This window comes from Mauremys reevesii, linkage group 16, assembly GCF_016161935.1.
Source record: "Mauremys reevesii isolate NIE-2019 linkage group 16, ASM1616193v1, whole genome shotgun sequence".
NCBI classification, from domain to species: Eukaryota; Metazoa; Chordata; order Testudines; family Geoemydidae; genus Mauremys; species Mauremys reevesii.
In genome coordinates this window covers 6,439,236-6,463,985 of record NC_052638.1, presented here as the reverse complement: position 1 = coordinate 6,463,985, position 24,750 = coordinate 6,439,236, and the positions used below count along the sequence as shown (strand labels likewise).

The 24,750-nt window shown below is 54.8% G+C and overlaps 1 protein-coding gene across 1 annotated transcript in view; it reads left to right on the top strand.

The window, feature by feature from the left end:
- The window catches only part of HSD11B2 (hydroxysteroid 11-beta dehydrogenase 2), a 56,404-nt gene that overhangs the window by 3,711 nt on the left and 27,943 nt on the right, over window positions 1–24,750 (top strand). The window lies entirely within an intron of this gene.

Here is a 24,750-nt window from a genome sequence, read left to right as displayed (position 1 = left end):
GCAGGTAGTTGCACTTGGCCCTAGTCGGGTTCCAGGCATCCATGGGCGGCTGCAGTGTGTTTTGGGAAGCGAGCGAAGACAGCGGCACCCTTATGGGGCTGCTGCACCTCCTTGTATTTAGCAGTTCTTAGTCAGTTACATGTAAGTGGGGTGCACGGACCTCAGCCCCGGATGCGTGGGGAGCCTGGCTACTGATTTCTCTGCTCCGAACGAGAAGGGTGTGATAGGATGGGAGCAGCATGCCCCATGGTGGCAAAGGAAGCGTTAACTCTCTGCTCCTGGGAAAGAGCACAGCTCTTTGCCCGTATTGCAAAGACACTGAGGGGGCAGGGAGAGAGGAGACCCATCCTCGCACTCTGGACAGGGGAGTGGAAGCCCTGGGCACAACCGCTCCTGCAAGACTCCACATGGTTTAAGCTCAGGAAAGCTGCAGGATGCCGGGAGCCCAGGGAAGGGCTCTGGGAACGGCTGAGCTGCTGCCCTTAGGGGCTTGCACTAAGTGGGCTCAAGCTAGCCTGCCAAAAATAGCAGCGTGGACATGGCAGCTCCAGTGGAGACTCGGACTCAACACCTGAGCTCAGCCCCAGATGGTCGGCTGGGCCTGGATACTGCTTGATTGTCACAGCGGCTGCGTCAGGACCCACCCAAAATGATGATGGCAGGTGAAATTCAATGTTGGTCGATTGCGAAGCAGTACCGGTACATGTTGGAGGGCAAACGGGAACTGCTCAAGCACCTGGCAGGGTTTGAAACTAACTGCCAGAGGTGCTGGCCAGAGGTCCCCTTCAGTCTCCTCTAGCCACAGGTGGTTTGCTACAGCTGGCCCAGTCTGGATTGCGGCCAGGACCCGGGACTCCAGCAGCTGCAGTAGCACTGCTGGATGAGCTGCTGCTGTCAGTGGCTGGAAGGTGGTCAGACATCCATTTGCATCCTCCTGGACCTCTCTGCAGCATTCCACACGGTCAATACAGAACACCAGTACCCTCGGTGATTTCCAATGGCTAACTACTCTCCATGGTGGTTTTTTTAAATTACTTCTTATTTCTGGTTTTAATGTGTCTAGCTTCAACTTCCAGTCACTGGATCAGGTTAGACCTTTCTCTGTAAATTGAAGAGTTGTTGTTCAATATCCATTCCCCATGCAGGTACTTACAGATTGTGATCGTCACCCCTTAGCCATCTCTTTAAGCTAAACAGACTCAAGGAGCTCGGTCTATCACCTACACGGCAGGTTTTCTAAGCCTTTAATCGTTCTTGTGGCTCTTCTCTGAACCCTGTTCAATTCATCAACATCCTTCCTGAACTGTGGGCACCAGAACTGGACAGTGTGCTAGCAGCATGTTCCCCAAACTGGTGATATGCCCTAGCATAAGATTTCACCAAGCCAGGAACAAATGTCCTTCCAAAATAATCTACTAGTTATTGCCACAGACAGTCTCCCTCAGGCCTCGCCCCTCATGCACCACCCAGACAAGCCAGACTTTTTGATGAAAGGCTGTTAAAACCAAAGTTCATCACATCTTAGGTTCTTCCAGAGAGGCACCAAAAAACCCCAGTGATGCCAATCCTCTAGTAAACGAACCTTTTAATAACTTTTTATTAATAAAACCTTTTTGTTTTTAAAGTGAATTGTATATATTACAGTTGATTTCAGAGTCTGCAGATCAGCAGGGGCGGCTCTAGCGTTTTGGCCGCCCCAAGCAGTCATGCACGGGAGGCGCCCCGGAGCCGCGGGAGCAGCGGACCTCCCGTGGGCATGACTGCGGAGGGTCCGCTGGTCCCGCGTGGCTCGGCTGGACCCCCCGCGGCTGCGGTCGGTTCGCGGACGCGGCGGCTCTGCTTGAGCTGCCGCAGGCACGCCTGCGGGAGGTCCAGCCGAGCCGCGGGACGAGCGCCCCCTCCGCAGTCATGCCTGCAGCAGGTCCGGTCATCCCGGGGCTCCGGTGGACCTCCCGCAGGCATGACTGCGGCAGGTCCGCCGGCCCAGCCTGCCGCCCCCCGTCGGCCGCAGGGGACGCCCCCTAGATTTGGCCGCCCTAGGCACCAGCTTGTTTTGCTGGTGCCTAGAGCCGCCCCTGCAGATCAGTACAATAGCAGTAGTGATAAATCTGCTAGCTTGCAATACGTCTTTCTGGTTTACCCAAAAGATTGGGGTCCTCAGTCCATTGTTCAAAGCTCTCCTGGTTGGAAATCACAGTCCAGAGATGTGGGGCAGGAATGAGGCTGGGAGGTGATGTCACCACCACCCCCAGTCCATGGCTCAAATGCAGAGCTTTGCATCACCTGCTTTGTGTGCCTTCCTGAATCATGGGGTTTCCATTGTCTGTGCTCTGAGGCATCTTCGGGAGAGGTCCACTCAGGGGATGGGGAAAGCAGGGGCCTGGCCCCCCCAATCAGTGGGAGCACAGAGCTCCTCTGGGGCTGGGGTGGGGAGAGCGAGCTCCTCTGGCCCTGGGGTGGGAGATGACCGTTCCTCCGGTCCTGGGGCATGGGGAGATCCAGCTCTCCCGGCCCTGGGGCTGTGGTGGGGAAAGCGAGCTCCTCTGGCTGTCGGGGGCACAAAGTGCCTGTCCATATGCAGCCAAATTTTTATTCTTGTGCACGCCCCTGGGTCCGCTGAAAGAGTGGATTCTCCATAATGCCTATCAACACCTGACTGGCTAGTCTTGATGTCAATCTGTCTTGTGGGTGTTACCCAGGAACACAACATCTTTAGTAACAAGCATGTTCAGAAACCATAAAATTTCTTATCTTCATACCCAATGACAGTTAGCACATTTCCCTGAGATGTAATCTGTGGAACAGTGCTAACTTTTCCCCTGATACCTGGCAAGGCAGACTTTGTAGAAGATTTATGGCAATTGTATAACAGCTGTGACAATATTAGTGAAGATGGTCCCCTTCCTTTTTATACAGCCTGACAGCGTATACCTACCCAGGTCACCCAGCCTTCCCTTTTTAAATATTGGCATAACATGGTTTCTTCCTGTCTTCTGACAGTTCCCTTGTGTTCCAAGATTTATTGAAAATAAACAAATGACTCTATGAGCAAATTCATCCGGTTACACGGAACTTTAACTGACCTCAGCGACATCGACAATGGGTGAGTGGAGCCAGTGACACAAGTGACCAAGGGAAAGAGTAGGTCTCCCATCTCTTGGAGTCTTCGACGCTGGAAGTTTCTAGACCAGGCTTTAGCCAATCACACATTATGGGGTTCAGTTCAGGGGGACCTGGGTGAAATGTAATGGCCTGCGATAGACAGGAGGTTAGAGGATCTAATGATCTGTTGTGTTTAGATGGAATATATGGGCCCAAAGACTAGCAGGTGCTAACAAGACCCTGCCACTGTCCGACATTACAGTGTTAAACAAAGCTTGGGGGCTGGTACACGGAGATCTCTGCCTGCTTAGTCCCATGGCAAACACAGCATTAAATGTCATTTAACCTTTTAGCAAAGATACAGAAGAAGGCAACCCAGTGGAAAATCCTTCAGATGTAAGGTGTTAAGTCAGGCCTCCGCCCTTTTCCCTTTAGCTGGAGAGAGTCTTTAGAAGGAAAAAACCTTTGGCTGACAGTCCCTTCGCTGGTGTAAAGATGGGAATAACTGTCCTGTTGGGGCAAAGATCAGATGTTAGTAGAGACGGGCTGGAGCTGTTGGTTTTGTTGCTGCTGTTAAAGTCCAATCACATTTCCTGCGAGACAAACACATGCAAAAGGGGAGAGGAAGGAACAGCCAAGAGAGAAAATGCAGCTTCTGGCTCCGGTGTCGGCCCTCACTTATACCCTCACGGCTGGAGAAACACAGGCCCAGCTGTGGGATAGTCTGAGGTGGGGCTGCCTCATTCTCTCCTGTGGCAGCTCTTCCACTCTGGATTAGTAAGGAAAGGCTGACTGGAGCAGGGGGACTGGACCCTCGGTCTGCTGCCTCCCTGAGGGGCCTAAACGCCAGGCTACGGAGTCCTTCTCTCTGGCCCAGTCACTTTCCGGAACAATCTGAGAGTGATGGGGTGAGACCGGTTCTGTAGCCCAGTGGTTTAGGAACCCACCAGGCAGAGAAATACAAAAAGTTGGGAAATCCCAACCTCCCCCACAGAATTTCAACATTGTCTAAACTACATTTTTCCATCAAAAAAACCAGTCAGAAAATTCCTGAGCAGCTCTATTTTCATGTCCCTTTGGGCCCCGCCGGTCTCATTTTGAATGTGCTCATTTAGCCTGACCTGGCCGGAGGATTTCACACCGACTCTGTTGCATCTGCCCCAATAACTGGTGCCTGAGCCGGAGCACAGCTCTTGGACAGGCAGCCAGCCCTGCCTTGCCCACCTGTTCCAATGGTGAATGACCCTCACTATTCGGAAAAGGTCTTATTTCCAGTCTGAACTCTGCTGACTTCAGCTTCCACCCACTGGAACCAACCTGTTTCACGTTGCCTCCTGGGTTGCAGCCCTCTAGCATCAGAGCTGTTCTCCCTCTGTAGGTAATTATAGAGTGTGATCAAATTACTGCTTTACCTTCTCCTTGATAAACTGCATAGATTGGGCTCCTTGAGTCGTACGTTTAAGTGCTCCGCTGAACTGTGTACTGATCATTCAAGGATTTCATTAGCCCTCTGAGCCAGCATTGCACTTTTCCCCACTGCTTTCCAGGATACAGTCCCTGATCCTCTAAGTGTGGCGTGTATTGTTTGTTCCTAGATCTGTGACCTTGCATTTGGCCATATCAAAATGCATGTCTCAATGTACTCTATTTACCAAACAGTCCAGATTGTTTTGTGTCAACGACCTGTCCTTGTGTAGTTTAGCACCCTATCAATCGTTGTGTCAGTTGTAAAGCTCATTAGCAGTGATTTCATATCATCTTCCTGATCACTGATAAAGGAATGAAATCTCATTGGCCTAAGAACAGGTTCCTGCAGGGTTCCACTACAAATGTCCCGTTAACACATTGTCAGATCTATCAGATAGCATTTTTTTTTAAAGTGACATTAACTGGATTAGAAACTGGCTAATACTTTAATCAAAATGTTACATGATGCAAAATCAAATGGCTCCCAGAAATCAAAGTAGTGTAATTGCTGTCACCGTTATTAACCAAACTTGTAATCTCATTTAAAAAAAAAAGTCTCATCAAGTGACCTTTATATCTATCTCCCATGAAACAATGTTGACTTCTGTTAATTAGATTTCTGTCTCTAGCTACAGTCCCATGTCAGCCTGCCATCCATCCCAAGAAACAAACTAGTGGAACAGCTATCTGTCCTGGAATTTTAAAGATAGGCTCAAAATCAACTAACTTTCTGGAACTTCCCAAGTTTGCCTACAATTATTAAAAACTAACAGTCCAGGCAGCTCCTCCCCATTTTTTTTTTTTAAACTCATGGTGCAAGTTATCTGGTCCTGCAAACTTAAGAACGTTTCACATTAGTAGATGCTGTTTAACATCCTCTTTAACTGTTGGAAAAGCGTGTCCAGCTTTGTCCCCAGCAATGTCCCAGCTTTGTCCCCAGAAATGTGGCTTACCACTCAGGCCCAGCTGCCCAAAGGGACACAGGCAGTGTCAGGTGCCTCGAAAATCCCTGTGCTGCACAGAACCTGAGCTCTGTGCCCAGGCTCGCTAGACGATGAACGGGGAGAGCACGGCACCTTAGACTAGGATCCCCAAAAGCCCTGCCGAAGCTAGCCCAGGGGAGAGGCTGAGGAGAGGGGGGCCTTCTCAGAGGTGCCCCTCTCTGCTAGCAATCCCCAACCAGGAGTCAGGCTGCCCTGGTACCTAAGCTATTCTTGCACGAAATAACTTAGGCACCTACCTAACTGTGCACAAAACGGCTGAGGAGGGTGGGTGGGTCAGGGAGGGGCCTCCCTTATAACCTTTAGCCTAGTGATTAGACCACTCCCCCAGGATGCAGGAGTCCCCAGTTCCTCCCTCTGCCTGGTGAGGAGAAGGGACTTGACCAGGGGTCTTCCACCTCACAAGTGAACCCCCCTCCCATCACTGGGCGAGAGCGTCTCTCCCACTTTCTCTGGCCCAGGTAATATTGAATTCAAGTGGAACGTCTTCAGCAAGAGAGACTGATGTCAGGGTATCCCATCGCTCAGCGGTTAGACTCCCGAGATGGGAGAGACCCCTTCAGACAGAGGAGGGCCGATGGTGGGGTCTCCCCTACCTTAGGGGAGTGCTCTAACCCCTGGGCTGAAGGTTCTGCTGGAGGCAGCTGGCTTCCCCCCCGCTGTTCTGTGCAGTTAGGGCGTTCTCACCGCACGAGGCCGGCCCTTGGAGAAGACAGGCGGAGGGATGCCCGTATTCACCTGGCTCATGGCTCGGGTGGGGGAGAGGCGTCCCAATGCCTACAGTGAGGCAGCAGGCACATGTGTCCCGATGTAGGTGCCTAGGGAACCCTGACAGCAGATCCCAAACATCTTTTTCTTTGCTAGTGATGAATGGGGGGGCAGGATCAGTATATTTCATGGAAAGAGACACAGAGTAATCCCCATACTATGAATCAGCTCTGTGGTGAGTTAGAAAGATAGATTTTAATCGGGGAGAGTTTTTCAGATTCACCATTTAAAAAGTGGGGCAACACTGGCTGAACCATCAATGGCCTTTACATATTACAAAAATGATACCACAAAGCATTTTTACTAAATGCATATTGAATAACACAGTCAGCAACGACATCCACCCACATTCATGTTTATCACCTTCATCACCACAGTGGCACTGAGCAGGGGGTTCAGGGATCACCTAAAGTTGGGACATAAACGAGGGCAGAAAACATTAAAAAAACAGACAATGCAGCAGCCCCTTGATGGTGCCCAGGGAAACTGCTCATCCCTAGACCTGGCCCTGCTTGGGCACCTAGATCCATGTGTGGATCCTTCTGACCCTTCCATCTTTTCTGCGTCGTTCTGACAATTCTACCTTCTCCATCTAGCACCAGGCCTCTGCGGTGGCCTCTGGGGAATTCCTCTAGTTCCTGAGTATGGGCAGCAGGGCAGGCCGCCCTCAGCCAGCCCTCTTTGGAGACAGCGCCCATTAAAACCTGCTGTGGGGGGTGATCAGCTGGGAGGGGGTCCAGTGCCGCTTCCTAGAAAGGCTGAACGCCCGGGCTGAGGGGAGCTGCAGGAACCAGCCTGGAGACTGTGGTGGGCAGTGGGATTCCTAGGCAGATGTGGGGAGAGGTGCCTGGCAAGGAAGCTGTGGGGTTTATGCTGAACTCTTTGGGGGGGGTTCCTACAGGTGGTTGGTGCTCTGAAGAAAGGCCTGAGCAGGCTCTGGAAGTGGTGGTTAATGCTTCCTGGCACGGGAGACAGGCCAGCAGCCTGCAGTATCTCTCTTGAACACTCCCTCCTTGCTGCCCTTCGCTCTGCCATGGGTGTTTAATTGATACCACTGGCAATTGACACAATTACCTGTAGTGCTTAACATCTCACTTGTAGCCATGGCCCTTGGCCCCTTCCCTCCATTTATCTATATAAAAACTCCCCCCCCCCCCCGCTCCCCCCCACACACTTTTTTTTCTTTCAGTCACCAGAGTAGTTTTCACTTGAGACTCTGCGCCTATCCTGGCATCGAGGAAAGTGTCCGAACTCCCCATTCTCAGCCACGCTGACCTCTTTCCTCCCGGTCGGCTTGGCTCAGAACGTTCCGCTTCGTTTGCTGATTTCGGTGCCTGGGCTATTGGAACCGGCTCATAATTGTTCATAACTAAGGCAATGGCTAATTTTTAGTCCAGAGCTCAGTTAGTCTAACCATCAGGAAGAGACTAATATTGAATTACTCTGTGCTCCCCCTCCCAGGAGGGGATGGATTGTAGGCCATTGAAGGGGGCTTGTCCATCTCTAGCGCCCCCTCCTCCTCCCGCTGTTTCTCTAGATGGGTGTAAAAACCTATTAGAAAAGTATCTGATCTGTAGAAACTCAAGGTCATCTTGCGACGGGCAGCGTGAGACCCCAGCACGATGAAGTGATTTAGGGTCCGTTATAGTCTCCCAGCTGCTGCTCTGCTGGAATACTGATCCACATGCAGTTGAGATCCTGTGTTTCCAGGTCCCCAATAACTCTGAGCCGTGAAATGCGCCTTCTGGTGAAGGGTGCTTCGCTCTTCCCACTCACCCAGCCCAGTCTGCATGGGTTGTAGCCAGGGACTCTAGCATTCCAGTCCTGCAGAGCCTCACACCAGCTTTCAGAAACACCGACTGTCAGAATTGTCCTTGTACACGAGCGTTTCTAATTCCTCCTGTTTGTTATCCGGGCTCCTAACACTAGGATGTGGGCAAAGAACCTATCCCCTTCATGTGCCTTGACACCTTGAGCCTGAGTGGTGTGTTTGATCATTTGTGCTGGTTGTCTCCTTACCGCCTTCCCCTCGCATAGCTCGTTTAATGACTGGTTCCTGTGCTCGTGCGCTGGGCCATATGCAGCCACCTCTCCCCATAACGGAACCAAGACCTTCTGCTTACCTCCAGTATCTTCTGCTGTCTGCTTTTCCTTGATCACGGGACAGGAAAGGTCTTGAGAAGATTACTTGGACTTTCCTTTCCTTCAGCTCCCTTCTGAGATCTCTGAAGTGTACCAGCCACATGGCATCAGGTGACAAGATTCCACTGGTGATTCATGACAATATGCATATTGGCCCGCTGCTTTGAGTCCCTTCCAGCCCGATCCCCTTGGCTTCGCTCCAGAAAACGGCACACGGTCTTGCTGTCCAGTTGTCATAACACGGAGTCCTCAGTGGGGATTGCCTGTTGTCAGTTTGGGCTGAGCAGCCCCTGTAGTTCTGTGCTGCTTCTCCATGTAATGCCTCAGATGTTTCCCTGGCCACCATGCTGCATAGTAATTCTAGCTCTGTTGAGTCCCTCCTGGTCTCTTCCGTAGTCACAAGACAGCTCAGCTTCTCTCTTCTGCTGCTTTCCTCTGGAGGACACAACCACCAATCTCGAATGCTCTCTGGCTTCCTCATTGCAGATTTCTCCCCCGGTTGTACCTGGTGGTGCTGCCTGTGTGGCTGTCCAATAAATATTCAGCCTTTCGGATGCTACATAAAGTCAATAGTTGCTTTTCAAGACCACAAACCTCTTCTTTCAACACAGCTGCCAACTTGCACTTCATAGGTCCCTTCCTCCTGTGGGCAGGAGGGACAACCCAGGACATCTCCTGCAGATCACAGTAACTGTTCCCTCTCAAGCGATCGCTTTACGCCCAGAGCCTGGGTCTGACGTTACAGTGGAGTGGGGGAGAGATGTTGACGGGAGGGGGTTGGGAGCAGTGACGTACCTGGCAAAGGTGAGTTCATATTGAGCAGCTAATACAGGAGAGGTTCAGGAAGGTGGAAAGGTCTGAAATTGAGCCTGGCAACTGTTGTTCCTGGGAAGGAAAACAGTTAATGCTGCTTTTTGGCCCAAATGTGATGTAAACTGGGGTTACTGCAGAAGATGAATCTCAAAGTGCAAAGAGAGCAGAGGAAAGGCCATTTCCAGCGGGTGGTGCTGGCTGGGTGGGAGGGTCCTGTGCTAGGAGGCTGGGGTATTGACCTGCCTTGTGATGCTGTCCAGTAGCAACCAGTCAGCTAGCGGTGGTACTGTGAGATCCCTCCAGCGTTCACTATGGGTGTTCCCTGCCTCGGGAACGATCTCCGTAGGAGCTGGGAGCTCTAGGGAGCTGGTGCACCAGACCGTGAGACTCCTCAGCCGAGGCTCTGGGGCTGTTTGCTTGGGAAAGAGGAAACAGTCTTGCTGTCTTCACCCCTCTGGCCTGTTTAACAAAACTCCTGCACCATGGCCACCCCACCCTGAGATTTATGGTGACTTTAGAATCCCCCGACTTGCATCAGCCTCGGGGCTACACAATCCGTGCTGCCCCTTCCCTAAGTGCCTGGTCTGGAGTTCGCTGCCCCATGATATCGCTGAGCCCACCTGCTCTGCGGGAATAAAGTCCTGGCCCCTCCTCGGCAGAATGGGAACATCTACCACCAGGCCGTTAGACGGGAGTTAAAAGAAAACAAACAGACATGGGGATTGCAAAACACTCCTGCTCGTTCCATTATTTCCCACACTGGGGATCTTGCACCTTCTGAAACATTTGGTCCCAGCCACTGTAGGAGACGGTAGGCTGGATGGACCCTCGGTCTGATCCCCAACAGCAGTTCTGATGGATGGTAGCTTTCAGTGCTGCCTCAGTTTCTCTAACACTGCTGTTTTCCTTGTATGGCCCTTCAGAATTAGCCATAGTGGCCCTGAATCATTTCCCCTTCTCGGTCCCCATTTTAAACCCCTTTTCTGACACCGCTCTAATTCTGGAGGGGCTGCCCCAGGCCTCCCCAGTCCCTCCCGGGGGGGAGACCACAGGGCAGTACTAGAGAGGGACTCCAGGCACCCTGCCCCCAAGCATCCAGGTGACCCTCCTGCTGTCCCACCCCTAGAACCAGCCCTGTTGCAGCACGCTCCCCACCTCAGCCCACAGAGAGGGAGCAAACGCTGGCTGTGCCCCCTGGTCCGATCCTGTGGCCTGGTGCTGCTGGCAGGTGGCTGTTATGTTTCAGCTGCTCGGGACAGAGGCGCTGCTCTGCGCCTTCTCCCTCCCCGTGGGCCATGCCAAGAATTTGTTCTCTCCAGCTCGAGTTCACCTCGCCCATTTATCACTCAGCGTTCCAGGCTTGTGCTGCGGCCAGGAGGCGCTGGCTCGGCGGCTCCCCCACAGACACACGCTCTTTTGTTCACCTGTTTTCCCCTTCCCAGAATCAAACCTGACACGGGAGATCCTCTTCCTCCGGGGGTTCAGTGCCTGGCATCTGCACTGCCTCTTTGCCCCCTGCCTGGCTGTCCTCCAGACTCGCTGCCACTGAGCCATTCCCAGGCTGCGGGGCTGCCAGCGAGGGGAGTCCGAGAGTGCACGTCTGGGCCCTGCTGTTGGTCTGAAAGGCTCAACCTCAGCCCAGTTGCCTGCTGCTTTGCCTCCCAGCTGCACTGGGGACGGGAGGTGATGCTGAGCGTCCTAAGGGATTGTTACTGGGCACTGGCTGTTTTGAGATGGGAGGCCCTGGATTAGTCAAAGGTGTAACCTGCAACAGGCTCGCTGCTGGAGCCTGGAGGGGCCTTTCCTGGATGGCTCCATCTGTGGGGAGGCAGGACAGTCTGGGAGGAGTTATCTCCATGCATCAGTTTTAGGATCGTTCAGTTACAGGCCATGTTGCCAAGGGCTAATGTGCATCCGAATCTTCTCTGCATTGGCAGAGGCTCTCGAGAGCTCTAAACTTTGGTTTGAGAATATTCCTCCTCCCCCAGCCTGGATTGCAGGGGGTCAGTGAGATGGAAGCTGCTGGCTTTTCCCTTTGCTATCCTGCAGCGCAGCCAGGTTCAGTCCCGGGCTGCAGGAAGGTGTGTGGAGGGGTGCACGCCGGAGGAAGCATGGGGGAACAGGAGTAAGGAGATCTGCGCTCTGTAGTTTTCACCAAGGCTGCAGGAGCTGCCTTGCAATAACTGGATGTCTAGGAAGAGGGGTGAGTCAAAGGGCTGGCGTGTGAGGCAGGGCAGGCTGACACTGAGAGCAGGTGCTTAATGAGTGAAGTGCAGGAGTACAGTCTGGGTCCGCGTCTGCCAGGAGAAGAGTTGAAGGGTTGGGCATATGCACGGAGTCTTGATCCACACGGATCGGACCTCCTTACTCAGGCCAGCGGTCTCATTAGCACCAGCTTGTCTCTGGACACTCTTCACTGTGTCAATCACAATATTGCCTCTTTCCCGGGTGGCTAGAGCGGGACTCCGTTTCACTTACCCCGGCAAACTGTAATCCCGAGGAATAAACAGCCCACTGGGTGTGTCTGCCGTCCTGGGCAATCACAGGCGAGGGCGTACAGGTGTGTGCCAAGGGAGGGGTTTATTCCAGCCAACAGCAGGCGCCGGTGGAACGGAACAGGATTGGGAGCTGCCCAGTGGGTTAAAGAGCAAATGCAGAACACAGCACATGGCGGCTGGTACAGCTGATGCTGCATGACTCATGTCTGAAGGCCTTTGAGCTGTTACCTCCTCGGCCCTGGGCACAGCAGCAGCATGCGTGGGCTCCGTCGGGTACCTCTCCTCCTCCTTTGGTGGGTCCTTCCAGCTGGAAAGGCCTGAGCCTGGATTTTGCCTGTGTCAGTGTGACTTGTGTGGCCAATTCTTAGCCTAAAGTGCTTCCTCCTGCCTTGCCACCTGGAATCTGTCCACTAATCCGATTCCTCGGGCCCTCTGCATGAGCCCGTCGGGCTTTCTGCGTCACTGATCTTTGTTTCCCAATGAAAAATATCTGTTCCAAAAAAGACCCTTCAGCTAGAACCAGGTTATTCAGAGACAGCCCAGCGTCCGCACAACCTGCGGCAGCTCCACCCCGGCGCACTGTGAGCCAGCGAGACCATGAGGTCTGTGTCCATCGCTGGCTGTAGCAGCTGCCAGGCTGTGCCTGGGCCGGATCCTGCCGTCGGTCCTTCCCTCGTGGCCTGCCGCCACTAGAACGTTCTCCTGGGAACCTGGCATGTTTCTGTAGCAGCAGCAGCTGTCTGTTGGCAGCAGGTCTGAGTGAACTGTTCTGGGATGAGCTGGGCAGTGGGGGTAGCCCACAAAAGGCAGCACGCAGGAACCTGCTTTGCCTGGGGTGTCCTCTCCAGGGGATGCAGCCGGGTGCAGTATAGAGCAGTGTGTGCTATGGGCAGGCTGCCCCCAAGCCAAAAGCAAATCTGGCAGGCAGAGCGGCAGTAGGCAGCATGCTGGTCACAGGCCCTTCCCCGAACCACCCCCTGCAGGCATGGGGCACGCCGGCCGCTGCCTGGCAGCACTAGCAGAGCTGCCAGGGTTTCACTGCCCAAGAGCCGTCAGATCACAGCCTTGCGCAGCTGTGGAGGAAGCTGGCACTGTGGCCGGGCTGCGGATCGGTCAGCTCCTGGGCCGTGTCCCAGGCTGTCAGCGAACACTCACTGGGTATGGTGCAGTTAAACACCCGCACTGGCCCGTGCCCGCGGACTTGGGCTCCGGGCTCCGGGGCTCTTTAATTGCAGCACAGACGTCCGAGCTCAGGCTGCAACCTCCTGCCTACACCTGCAGTTTGACAGCCCCGCAGCCCCCCGAGCCCCATGAGAAAACCATTGCTGGGAGTGGCAGCCCCCGAATGAGCGGCCTGTGCGACGGGAGAGTCTCCTGGGCTGATGTCAGAGCTGCGCTGAAGCTGCATCGTGGTCCGAGGCCAAGCGTGGGCACATGCTGGGAACTGTGGTTCAAAGGGGGCTTCTCTGAGCAGGTGTGAAGCCTAGCGTTGGGCCCGAACTGCAGACTGCGTGTCCGGGTTCCTATCTAGTTCCATACCAGGGGTGTTCAGACTAGGGGGTCCGGTTCGGGCCGATCCCTAGCGACGCTGCCTGTACACCTTCACTTCTCTGACTAGCTTACCCCTCCTCCGCTGTTTGCACTGATTAGTCCTGTGCAGTTTTGACACCAGGTGCTGGTGCTGGTGAACCAGGTTCCAGTTCTGTGCTGGGGGCGGGAGGTTGGATGTGGGGGCTTTGGGAGTAAGAGCAGAGCTCGTGTTGAGCGGGGAGCTCTGGTTCCTTGAGCTCCCTTCTGAGGCCAGTCTCCAGGTAGTAGCCACCTCGCTCCCCTCTTGGGCAGAGCAGGGGGCTCTGTGTTCCGCATTGGTGATGCTCCCAAAACCTCTGGGCTGGGCCCCCTGTGATGCAGCTATTCACTCTGTCCCCAGGATGGTTCCTCTCTCCCCTGTGAGCACCTGGTTATTCACTCCAGGTTAAGGTTTGGGAGGCTGGGGGGACACTCCAGCTGACAGCAGTACAGAGGAGCCTGGCTCCCTTCCCAGCCCCTTGCTGGTCAAATCCACAGCTGCCCAGTCCATCCGCACCAAGGGGCATCCACTGACTGGCACTCCAGGCTTTCCTCCCTCCGCGGAGACTTTCCTTGCCTGGGGTTTGGTGGTTTGGTTTCGGTTTCACCCAGTGACTTGCACAGAAGGTTCACTGTGGCCCACGACCAGCACCTCCAGCAAGTACGCCAGGGTTTGCAATGCTACGACTGCAACCTGGGCATTCTAGCCTGGTTCTGAGACTCCTCCGCCCCTTAGCGAACCTTGAACACCTGCTATGCCGAACTGGAGTCCGAAGGCCAATGTCTTTCGAAGTGCCCGCTGACTTGGGTTGTCTGTCTCCTCGCTGTTGGCTTTAGACACCCTGGTTCCTCAAGCTGGGCACCCAAAATCAGTGGGTTTGGGGACCAATCTTATTTAATCTTTTTTTATTACTGACCTTGGCACAAAAAGTGGGAATGTGCTAATAAAGTTTGCGGATGAGATGAAGCTGGGAGGTATTGCCAATACAGAGAAGGACCAGGATATCCTACAGGACGATCTGGATGACCTTGTAAACGGGAGTAATAGTAATAGGATGAAATTTAATAGTGAAAAGTGCAAGGTCATGCATTTAGGGATTAATAACAAGAATTTTTGTTATAAACTGGGGATGCATCACTTGGGAGTAACAGAGGAGGAGAAGGACCTCGGAGTATTGGTTGATCACAGGATGACTATGAGCCGCCAATGTGATATGGCCGTTAAAAAAGCTAATGTGGTCTTGGGATGCATCAGGTGAGGTATTTCCAGTAGAGATAAGGAGGTGTTAGTACCATTATACAAGGCACTGGTGAGACCTCATCTGGAATACTGTGTGCAGTTCTGGTCTCCCATGTTTAAGAGGGATGAATTCAAACTGGAACAGGTGCAGAGAAGGGCTACTAGGAAGATCCGAGGAATGGAAAACCTGTCTTATGAAAGGAGACTCAAAGAGCTTGGCTTGTTTAGCCTAACCAAAAGAAGGTTGAGGGGGGATATGATTGCTCTTTATAAATATATCAGAGGGATTAATATTAGGGAGGGAGAGGAATTATTTAAGCTTAGTACCAATGTGGACACAAGAACAAATGGATATAAACTGGACACTAGGAAGTTTAGACTTGAAATTAGACGAAGGTTTCTAACCAGTAGAGGAGTGAAGTTCTGGAACAGCCTTCCAAGGAGAGCAGTGGGGGCAAAAGACATATCTGGCTTCAAGACTAAGCTTGAGAAGTTTATGGAGGGGATGGTATGATGGAAAAGCCTAATTTTGGCAATTAATTGATCTTTATTAGCGGTAAATATGCCCAATGACCTGTGATGGGATGTTAGATGAGGTGGGATCTGAGTTACTACAGCGAATTCTTTCCTGGGTGTCTGGCTGGTGAGTCTTGCCCACATGCTCAGGGTTTAACTCATCGCCATATTTGGGGTCGGGAAGGAATTTTCCTCCAGGGCAGGTTGGCAGAGGCCCTGGAGGTTTTTCGCCTTCCTCTGCAGCATGTGGCACGGGTCACTTGCTGGAGGATTCTCTGCACCTTGGAGTCTTTTTAAACCATGAGTTGAGGACTTCAATGGCTCAGACATAGGTCAGGGGTTTGTTACAGGAGTGGGTGGGTGAGATTCTGTGGCCTGCATTGTGCAGGAGGTCAGACTAGATGATCATAATGGTCCCTTCTGACCTTAAAGTCTATGAGTCTGAGTGTTGGCCTGGCTCCACTGCACCTGAATGTGGAGGACCATCATTGTTTTCAAAGGAGCTCAGCAGCCAACAGGAGCGCTTCTGCAAATCTGTGCAGGGACGTCCCAATGGGAGCTGCTGGCCCTGAGCTGGGGGTGCTGAGCCCTTGAAACCCGGTGTGCGTGCTTGTGGAAATCCAGCTCTGCTCAGGCCTCCATGCGCCTGCGGTCTGTGACTCCCTCGCTGCGTAATGAGTGCCATTAGCCTGGGGCAGCCGAGTCCAAGCTTCCCTGTGCTCGCATATGCCAGTGAGGTACCTGGAGCAGGGATGGCGATTTTAGGCCCCAGTTCAGCAGAGCTTTTTACTCACATGATGCAAGCATCAAATTCCAGCGGAGTCTGACCCTTCCTGGCAAGGTCCCCTTCGGCACCCGCTCCTGGCATGCTCCAGCACAGGCGAATACCAGCTGTCTTTGTTCGCTGAGCCATCAGCAAAGAGATGAGCAACAGCAAAGCCCGAGACGCAAACCCCCAGAGAACATGTTGGGTTTCCAGGAAAGAATGCAGCGGGCAGGGCTTTTGTTTATTTCCTTTTACAAACTAGATTGCCCAGCCTCTGAGGACAGCACCAAGAGGCCCTTGGTGTTTGTTGTAAGCCAGGTATGACTGGATTCCTGGTCCCTCCGCACCTTCCAGAGACAGTGTCCTCTGGGCAGAGCCCTCACTCGGACGTGTTTCGAGGGGGATCTAACGCTTCTCAGTATGGGGGTGAATACTGCTGGTATAGGACAGGCCTGCCCCATGGCCCCCTGCGATTCCGGTGCTGGGCTTCTCCCTGCCGCAAACCAGGCAAGCCTTGCGTGACTCTTGGCAGCAGAAAGGAGCTCCTGGGACCAGAGTGTTCGCTTCATTTCATTTGGGATCTGATGCGGGGTTGGAATTTGGGGCTGGAAACAAAAGGGCAGAGCATCACCCACCTGCCCCTCTTCCCCTCCCTCCCAGCTGTACCTCTCAGTGGTTCCTTAGGGGGCCTCGTCCTGTTCCAAACCCTGTCTGCCCCGTGTGTATAGTTCACCCCCTACATCTGCAGGGGTGGTCCTGCCCCCCACCCAGCCTCCACTCCGCACTGGGCAGAGTCTCAGGGCAGGAGCCCAGTCTGGGAGGGGCCCCCGTGTGACTCAGAAGAGCATTGGATCTGCAGGACACTGGAGGTTTGGGGAGGCTTGCTGTGTCCAAAGGACGCCTGTCCCTCCCTCCCTCCCAGCCGGGCCATTGGGAGCGCCTGGAGGACAAAGCCTGCACCGGGCCGGCTGCGGCCAGGCCAGCAGGGGGGCATGGTGCAGACAGACCCTGGCGGTTTAGCGCTCACCGGGCTGGCTGGGCAGTGAGGCCCTGGGTAGCACAGAGCAGGTAGGATGGCCCACTAGTCAGGGCACTAGTGTCGGAACTTGGTAGACCAGGCGTCAAGTCACTGCTCCGCCACAGGCTTCCTCTATGACCTTGGGCCAGTCACTTAGTCTCGCTGTGCCTCGGTTCCCCTCTGCACAGTGGGGAAGCGGGCTCTACCCTGCCGCTTAGGGTGTGGAGGGTAAATGCGCTGATCCCGTGTTCAGACAGGAGCCCCAGGGGTTGCTCTTTCACAACCGCCTGCAGAGGGCTGGCTGGGGTGACCCCACCTGGAATCCGAGTACCACTGAGCGCCACGGAGGCGTCTCCTGCCCTGGCACACCCTGTCTGTTGGAGTAGGGCTGGTTACGCTGGACCTAGAGTGCTCCTGGGTGGGGAAATTTCCCCAGTCCCGGTGTAGCTGCTGGGTCAAGGGGAGCACAGCCCCTGTAGGGAAAGAACCCCTAGATGTGGTGGGGGGGGGCCCTGGTGCCTCACAGGAGGGAAATGGCTGCATGAGCAGCAGAGCAGAGCTCCCTGGTAAGAACCACTGATCTGCATGGGGGCTGTAGGTTTAGACCCAGTCGCGACTCTGTTTCCTGGGGGGCTGATGACTCCTCTGTGGCACCCCCGTGATCTTGGATGGCTCAGCAGCAGGGCCGGTGCTTCCATTAGGTGACCCTAGGCGATCGCCTAGGGCGCCAGGATTCGGGGGGCGGCATTTTGCGTGCTCCCCACGGGGCGCGCAGGAGCTTCGGGTTCCACTCCTGTCACGCCGCCGAAGAAGGACCCTCTGCCGATGTGCTGCGGAAACCAGCGGCAGGCAATTGAGCAGCTCAGTGACTGTCGCCTGCGGCATTTCGGCGGAGGGTCCTTCAGCGGCGCAACGGGAGTGGAACCAGACGCTCCCACGCGCCCCGTGGGGAGCGCACAAAATGCCGCCCCTGAATTCTGCCTGGGGCGCCAGAAACCCTGGCACCGCTCCTGCTCAGCAGCAGCGTACCTGGCTGCACCGTGCGGCTTGGCACACCCCATCAGGGAGAGCAGGGCCTGTTCCTGCAGAAGGGCAGAACTCACCCTAGCGTCCTGTCCCATTAGAGCGCGCTGTGCTGGCAGTAGCCTCAGGAGCCATCTCTGCAGCAGGAGGCAGAGGACCCCAGAAACCTCCACTTCCCCGTCGGGTCTTGCCAAGCAGCCGAAAGCCATTGCTGTGGTGTGGAACGGGACAGAAGTTGCTTCTGTAGCTGTCTAGGTGCTCGCCCGCTGGGCACCGCTGCCGCCTGGCTGCAGGGTGACGAGGCCCCTTGGGCACAGGGAGATGCAGCTGGTCATTGGCAGAGCTGGAGCTCCTGGCTTCCCTCCTGCACTCTGGTCACAGCCAGCCGGTCGGAGAATCTCCATAAAGGTCAAGGAGGCCCGCGGGGCAATGGGGAAGAATCCAAACCAGACGATCCAGTCTGAAGGTGACTTAAAGAGCCAAGAACACAAACACCAGCTTCTCGGCCTCCCCGGGGGGGGGCTAGGGAAGGACCTTGTAAAGTCACAGCGCTCCTGCTTCAGCTCACTCGCAGAATTCCAATACTACGTCTCTTCGAGCACTAGCCACCGAGCTCAGAGCACTAGCCAAGAGCGGCTTGAAACCCAAGGCAAAGCTGTGGGGGGGCCTTCGAACTGCAGCACACAGGTGGTCTCTGCAGATGGCTCTCGGTGGGAAGGATCCCTGCTTGGGGCCAGGGTAAAGCCGGGCGGGACCTGCCCTGCACAGACCTGGGAGGGGCTACAGGCCAGGGGTTCCCAACCAGTCCTGGGATCCCACGTCAGGTAGCCCCTGCTCCTTCAGCACCCTTCTCCCACTGACCAACCCCCCCACCCCCACCCCCAGCATTGGGGATCCCGGCTGCCGGGGCTCCCTGGGGAGACCAGCCCCCAGCTGAGTCAGCCTGGGATGTGCTCTGAGGAGCCCCATGGGACTCAGCATGGGGAGAGGCCTGCGGAAGCTGTGTGGACTCGCTGCCCTTGCCTGAGAGCTAGCAGCAGCCTCCTGCAAACCACTGCAGGCCTCCACGGAGAAGGACTGTCAAGCCGCAGGACAGGCTGGATGAGCCCAGGGAGAGAATCCCACTCGGCCATTCCTGCCTCCGGCCCCGTACCCCCTGGCTGAGCTGGAGCACCAGTGAGTGATGCCCAGGTGAAACCAGGGCACCTTCTTTCCAGCTTGGCTGATGTTGGCATTTCGCAGCTCTTGGTTCTTCTGCCTCTGCCCGTTAGAGTGAAGTATCTGTTCTCCGATCCCGTCTCCCCTGTGGGTACTTAGTGGCTCTGAGCCTTCTCTTGGCTAAATTTGAGATTGGCCTTCTCAGGCCTCTCACGGTCAGGCAGGCTTTCCAGACCCCGAGTCCTTCACGTGGTTGGTCTCTGAACTCCCACCAGGGTTTGAACGTCCTTTGTGCAGTAGGGACCCAAGAACTCAATCCTGTGCCCAGTCATGGGCTCCTCAGTGTGGGACTGATCGCACCAGTGCATGTAGAGAAGTGACTTCACCTCCCTACCCCGGCTCAGCTTTCCTTCGCCTCTTCCTGGCCGTGTCGTCATATGGGCAAGTCCTGGTCAGCTGGCGTCCACCAGGAGCCCAACCTCCTTTTTCTGAGTCACTGCTTTCCAGGGCGCAGCCCGCCACCCGGTCGGTCTGACCGACATCCTTTGTTCCTAGTTGTATCACTTTGCATTTGGCCAGATCAGATGCGTGTCTAACTGTGCCCGGCATGCCAAGTGCTCCAGACGGCTCTGTAGAAATGCCCTGTCCTTATCTACCATCCCACTAATCTGTCCTCTCCATACTCGGTCAGCAACTCTCCTCTTCCAGATCATTGATCTAGATATTGAATAGCTTTGGGCCAAGAACAGGCCGCAGCCGGACAGCACTGGAGGATGATTCCCAATGAACTGAGATCAGCCAGTTACCAAGGTACTAACCCTTGTTAGTCCTACCCCTCCCTGGCAGAGCTAATCCCTGCAGACCCAGGGCCTTGCTCCGGAGAGGTTCTCTGCCCCTGGATACTCCTGGCCTTGGAATCTGGGGCTGGAGTGACGCTTCTCCACAGCCCCGGTGGGCCCACAGACGGACGCTTGTGTGTCCGGCTGAGCAGTCTGCGGTGCGGGCAAAGGACGAAGATCCTGGGCCTAACTCACTGTTGCCTTGTCATGTGCTCAGGGCCGGTGCTTCCACTAGGTGACCCTAGGCGGTCGCCTAGGGTGGCAGGATTTGCAGGGGGGCATTTTCCCGCCCTCGGTGGAAATTCGGCGGCGGGGGGTCCTTCCACTCCCGGTCTTTGGCGGAAATTCAGGGGCGGGTCCTGGAGCAAGTGAAGAACCCGCCGCCGAAGTGCCCCGAAGACTTGGAGCGGAAGGACCCCCCCTGCCGCCGAATGCTCAGAGGAGGAGCGCTGCCACCTAGGGTGGCAAAAACCCTGGCGCTGCTTCTGCATGTGCTGTCACTTGCACCACCACAAAGTGAGCGCACAGAGCTGCCATGCGGATCGGGGATTGTTTTACCCCCATGTAAATAACCACACAAACAGCAGGGCCGTGGGGAGTAGGCCCTGGTTCCCATGCAAATGTCTTTGACGCTTCGAATCCCTGCAAGGAGCTCCAGGGCCTTACCAGCGCCAGAACGTTTCTGGTAGTTCCCCGCTGCCAGCACCACCAATGGGATTGCTAGTGTAGACAAGACCCCGCAGCAGCTTGCAGCGCTTTACCCACTGTGTCTCCTAGACCCAGGCCAAGTGACATGCTGGTTAAACTGCCGAGGTGACACAAGGGTGCTTACTGCAAAACCGCTGCCTCGGTTTCCCCTGTTCTGCGCACTCGTGTTTGGCGTGAAGAACGTGGGAATAAAGTGGGCCACGTGGATGCTGAACCGGAGAAGCTGGGAGGAGCTGGCCCTGCTTCTCTTCCAGCATTAAGCAGTTAATGGTGCTAGGTTTGTCTGGGAGCCGTGGTTTTGGTGTTATGTCCTTCAGCATGTGGCCGGCCTAATGCTGGGGAGCATCGGGCGCTGGCCGCGCTTTCCCCGCTGCACCAAAGGAGGCACGAAACGGGCACGTGTCCGTGGCGCTCGGTTAACCTCACCAGCTTCTCTGAGTAAGGAAAGAGTGGCCCGGGGAATAGCAAGGGGGGGAGTGGGGCCACGCTAGTGGGGCAGGGCTCACAGGAGGGGACTCACGGACTCCACTTGCACCACCGAGACATTTGCATTAAATGGGCCTGTGGCCTCTAGTTCACGAGCTCTGTCGTTTCCTTCGGTGACTTTTGAAAGGCACTCGCAGGGCTGAGCCACGTGAGTCACCTCTGGTGTCAATACCTGTATTCCTTACCCAGCCAAACGAATTCCAGTCAACACTTGAACTCTTCCTGGCCTCGGACGGCGAAGGTGGATGTTGGGGTTGGGGAGGGGAATGGAGACACGGCGACTCGGTCAGTGCAGCGTACTGATCGCTTGTAGCAGGGAAAGCGCAGGGGCCTCTGATCTCTAGGCTTTCCAGAGCCAGGCTACCTAAAACACCAGGGATTCTGTCTGCACCATGCCCCTCTGCTGGCCTGGTCGCAGCCGGCCCGGTGCAGGCTTTGTCCTCCAGGCGCTCCCAATGGCCCGGCTGGGAGGGAGGGACAGGCGTCCTTTGCACAGCAAGCTTCCCCAAACCTCCAGAGTCCTGCAGATCCAATGCTCTTCTGAGTCCCACGGGGGCCCCTCCCAGACTCTGTTTGAACCCCATCTTGCCCATTGGATGGGGGTGCCTCAGTTTCTCCATCTGTGCAGCGGCGGGGTGTTGAAGACCAATATCTGTACAATGCTTTGAAAAGGAGGAAAACCAGCTTTCGTCTAGCTGGTGCAGCTGTCACAGTGTAGACCTGATGGCGTGGGTGGGCTAGCTGCCCCAGCCCATCGTGCCCACTGGGGACACGCTCTGGTAGCCCATGCTGAAAGCCCGTGCCACTAGGTCTGCACTGCTACTGTTGCCCAAAGCTGGCATGGGCCTGGTTACTGCAGCTCCAGTCATGCAGCACAGACGGCCCTTTAGCAAGCTGGAAATCCCTGGCGGTATTGGGACGCTCCTTCCTGAAGCTGGGAGCAGTTACCCAAGCAGTCTCCAGAGGAAGGGGGTGCCCAATGGATTTTTAGTGTGCAGTTGGACGGGAGCAGAGCTCCCTGCTCTGGGTGCTTGGCATAGGCGCTGACTTTTTAAATGTTTCCCCAGGGGTGCCCTACCCTCGCTCTGCCTCTTCCTCCCCTCTCTCCACTTCCTCCCAGAGGCCACCTGCCACTCACTGCTTTCCGCCCTCCCCCGCCCACGAGCCGCCAGATGGCTGTTTGGCAGCGCCATCAATCACCTGTGGCTATTTTTCCGCCCCCCCCCTCGCCCCGCTGCATGGGTACTCCAGCCCTGGAGCCCCCACAGAGTCCGTGCCTATGGTACGTGGGCAGTCCTAGCAGGGGCAACCTCCTCTCAGCTTGCAGTCTGGCAGCGTTTCTCTATAGTGGAGCTCTTGTCTGAGAGTCTCCAGAACCATCTTTCTGCTACATCACAGGAACTGGCTAGGAATTTACAAGCAGATTGTCCTGTGAAAAGCCAGACCAGCTGCTCTCCTTTGGCTGTGCCAGGACTGTGCACTTTGGAATGCATCACGGTCAGGCTTGGGAAGGGATAGGGGTGTTACACCCTGATATTCACCACTGTCATGTAATTAGGATATGTCTTACACAGGGTATGCCTTGTGAGGTGTCGTTCTAAAAGTCTTGATCTGCTAGACATTAATATCTCATTGGATTGTATGTGCTATCGTCATACGTGAAGTTATGAAGTTTGGCTATTTATGTTTTACTGGACCATGTCCTGAGGTTGAAACCCCCCCAAGCAGCCTTTCAGGTACGACAGTAAAAAGGCCAAACAATGTTAATGGCTTATTGAGGAAATATACACGAGGATTATCCCAGGAACTGTGTACAAGAGAAACCTCTCGCATAGCACTGCACAGGGCGAACTGTTTTGCTGTGACTTGGGTTAAAGAGCTTTCAAGCAAGTAGGGAGAAGCTATAAAAGGGGGAAATGGCATTGTGGGTAGTCCTCACTCTACCTACAACACACCTGGAAACACCTGAGGAACAAAGACTGAACTGTGGGAAGTGCTGGTCCCAGGCTAGAAGGATTTTTAGCCTGTGTATGAAAACCTGGGAAAGCCAAGGCAACTTGTGCCTTAAGACTCTGCCAGCCTGTCTATCACTCAGGGTGAGAATTTGCTAATTTATATCTTGCTATCTAGTGTGTTAAGATGTTTGCGGTTTTTGTTTATTTACTAAGGTGTAATCTGCTTTGATCTGTTTGCTAGCCCTTGTAATCCCTGAAGTTTAACTACAAAAGTTAAATTATTTCTTGTTTATAACATATCTGGGGGGCGAGAAGCTGTGCATCTCTCTCCCCACATGCAGGGAGAGGGTGAATTTTTACGAGCTTGCACTGTGCAGATCTTTCTATACAGTGCAAGACACTATTACTTTGGGTTTACTTCCTAAAAGGTGTGTGCACGTGAGTGCTGGGTGAACCCTCTCACTCACAGCTGACTTCAGAGTGTGTGTGTGTGTGTGTGTGTGTGTGTGTGTGTGAGCTAGCGAAGGCTTGAGGGCCTGGCACAGCATAAACAGCGTGAGGAAGCCCCAGCTGCTGGAACGGGTGGGCTCAGTGAGATCCCAGGTGGGGGGCGTTCAAACTGTCAGTGGGATATTGGAGTGTCAGGGTGTAACAGTGGGGTCTTTGGGTCGGAGAATGCCTGCTGCTTCCTTCCCCTCTATCCACATGATACTGCTCCAAGCCAAACGGGCACTGCCCTGTTCCATAGACAATCACCGTCATTCCGTCTTACACAGTCGCTCACTCCTAGTGGCCAAATCCATTGGGCAGCTTTCCATGGCTGGCAGGTGCCTTCCCTTCCCTTCCGTCTGGGGAGTGCCTGGCATGTCACCGGCACTGCCAGAAGTCAGGGCTGGGTAATAATCCTCCCTAGATCCATCTGACATGAGAAATGCCACAACCAGTATGTGCCAGCAGGTATGGGCATAGACAGTAAATAAAATATCTTTAAAACAAGCCCTGGGCCTGCTGGCAACCACTAAACTCACCTTCCCGCCAACTCCACCAATTAAAACCGCCATCCCGCAGGCTGCCTTCGTGCCATCCGGCAAATGCCGTGTAGCCAGACACGGCACCGCAATTGCAGAACAGCACCATGGCTGCATCCCCCTCAGAGGGCAAAGATGGGCTTTGCCAGCAATGAGAAACCTTAAACCCGGGCAGAGACGAAGCCAAGAAAGGAGTGAATCCAGGCAGGGGGACGAAGTCTTCCCAGAATGCACCGCCCCAGAGTACAGGGGAAGTGGCCGTGAGGCCTAAACCATTGTAACCACCTGTCTGCAACTGCATAACTCCAGCAAACTCAAACTGCTTGAGCTGCAGGTCGCAGGGTGGCGGAGGGGCTCTGCCTCGTCACAGACCCCCTCAAACAGCGGGCTCTGCTCCTGGGGATATGCCTGGTACTCAGGAGTTCCCTGGTCACTTACTGCTTGGCACAGCTGGACATAGGCAGTGCTTGAAATCCTCCCGGTAAATGACTCCCTCCAGGCCCACTAACCCCTTTATCTTCTCTGAGCTCCCTTCCATTTGCCTGAAGCTGGTAACGAGCCTCTGAGAACAGAAGAGCAGGTGCAGCCCCGGACCGGCGAGGGGAACGCTGCCCCGCGCATGCATCAATCCAGCTGATGCCTCTGCATGGCCA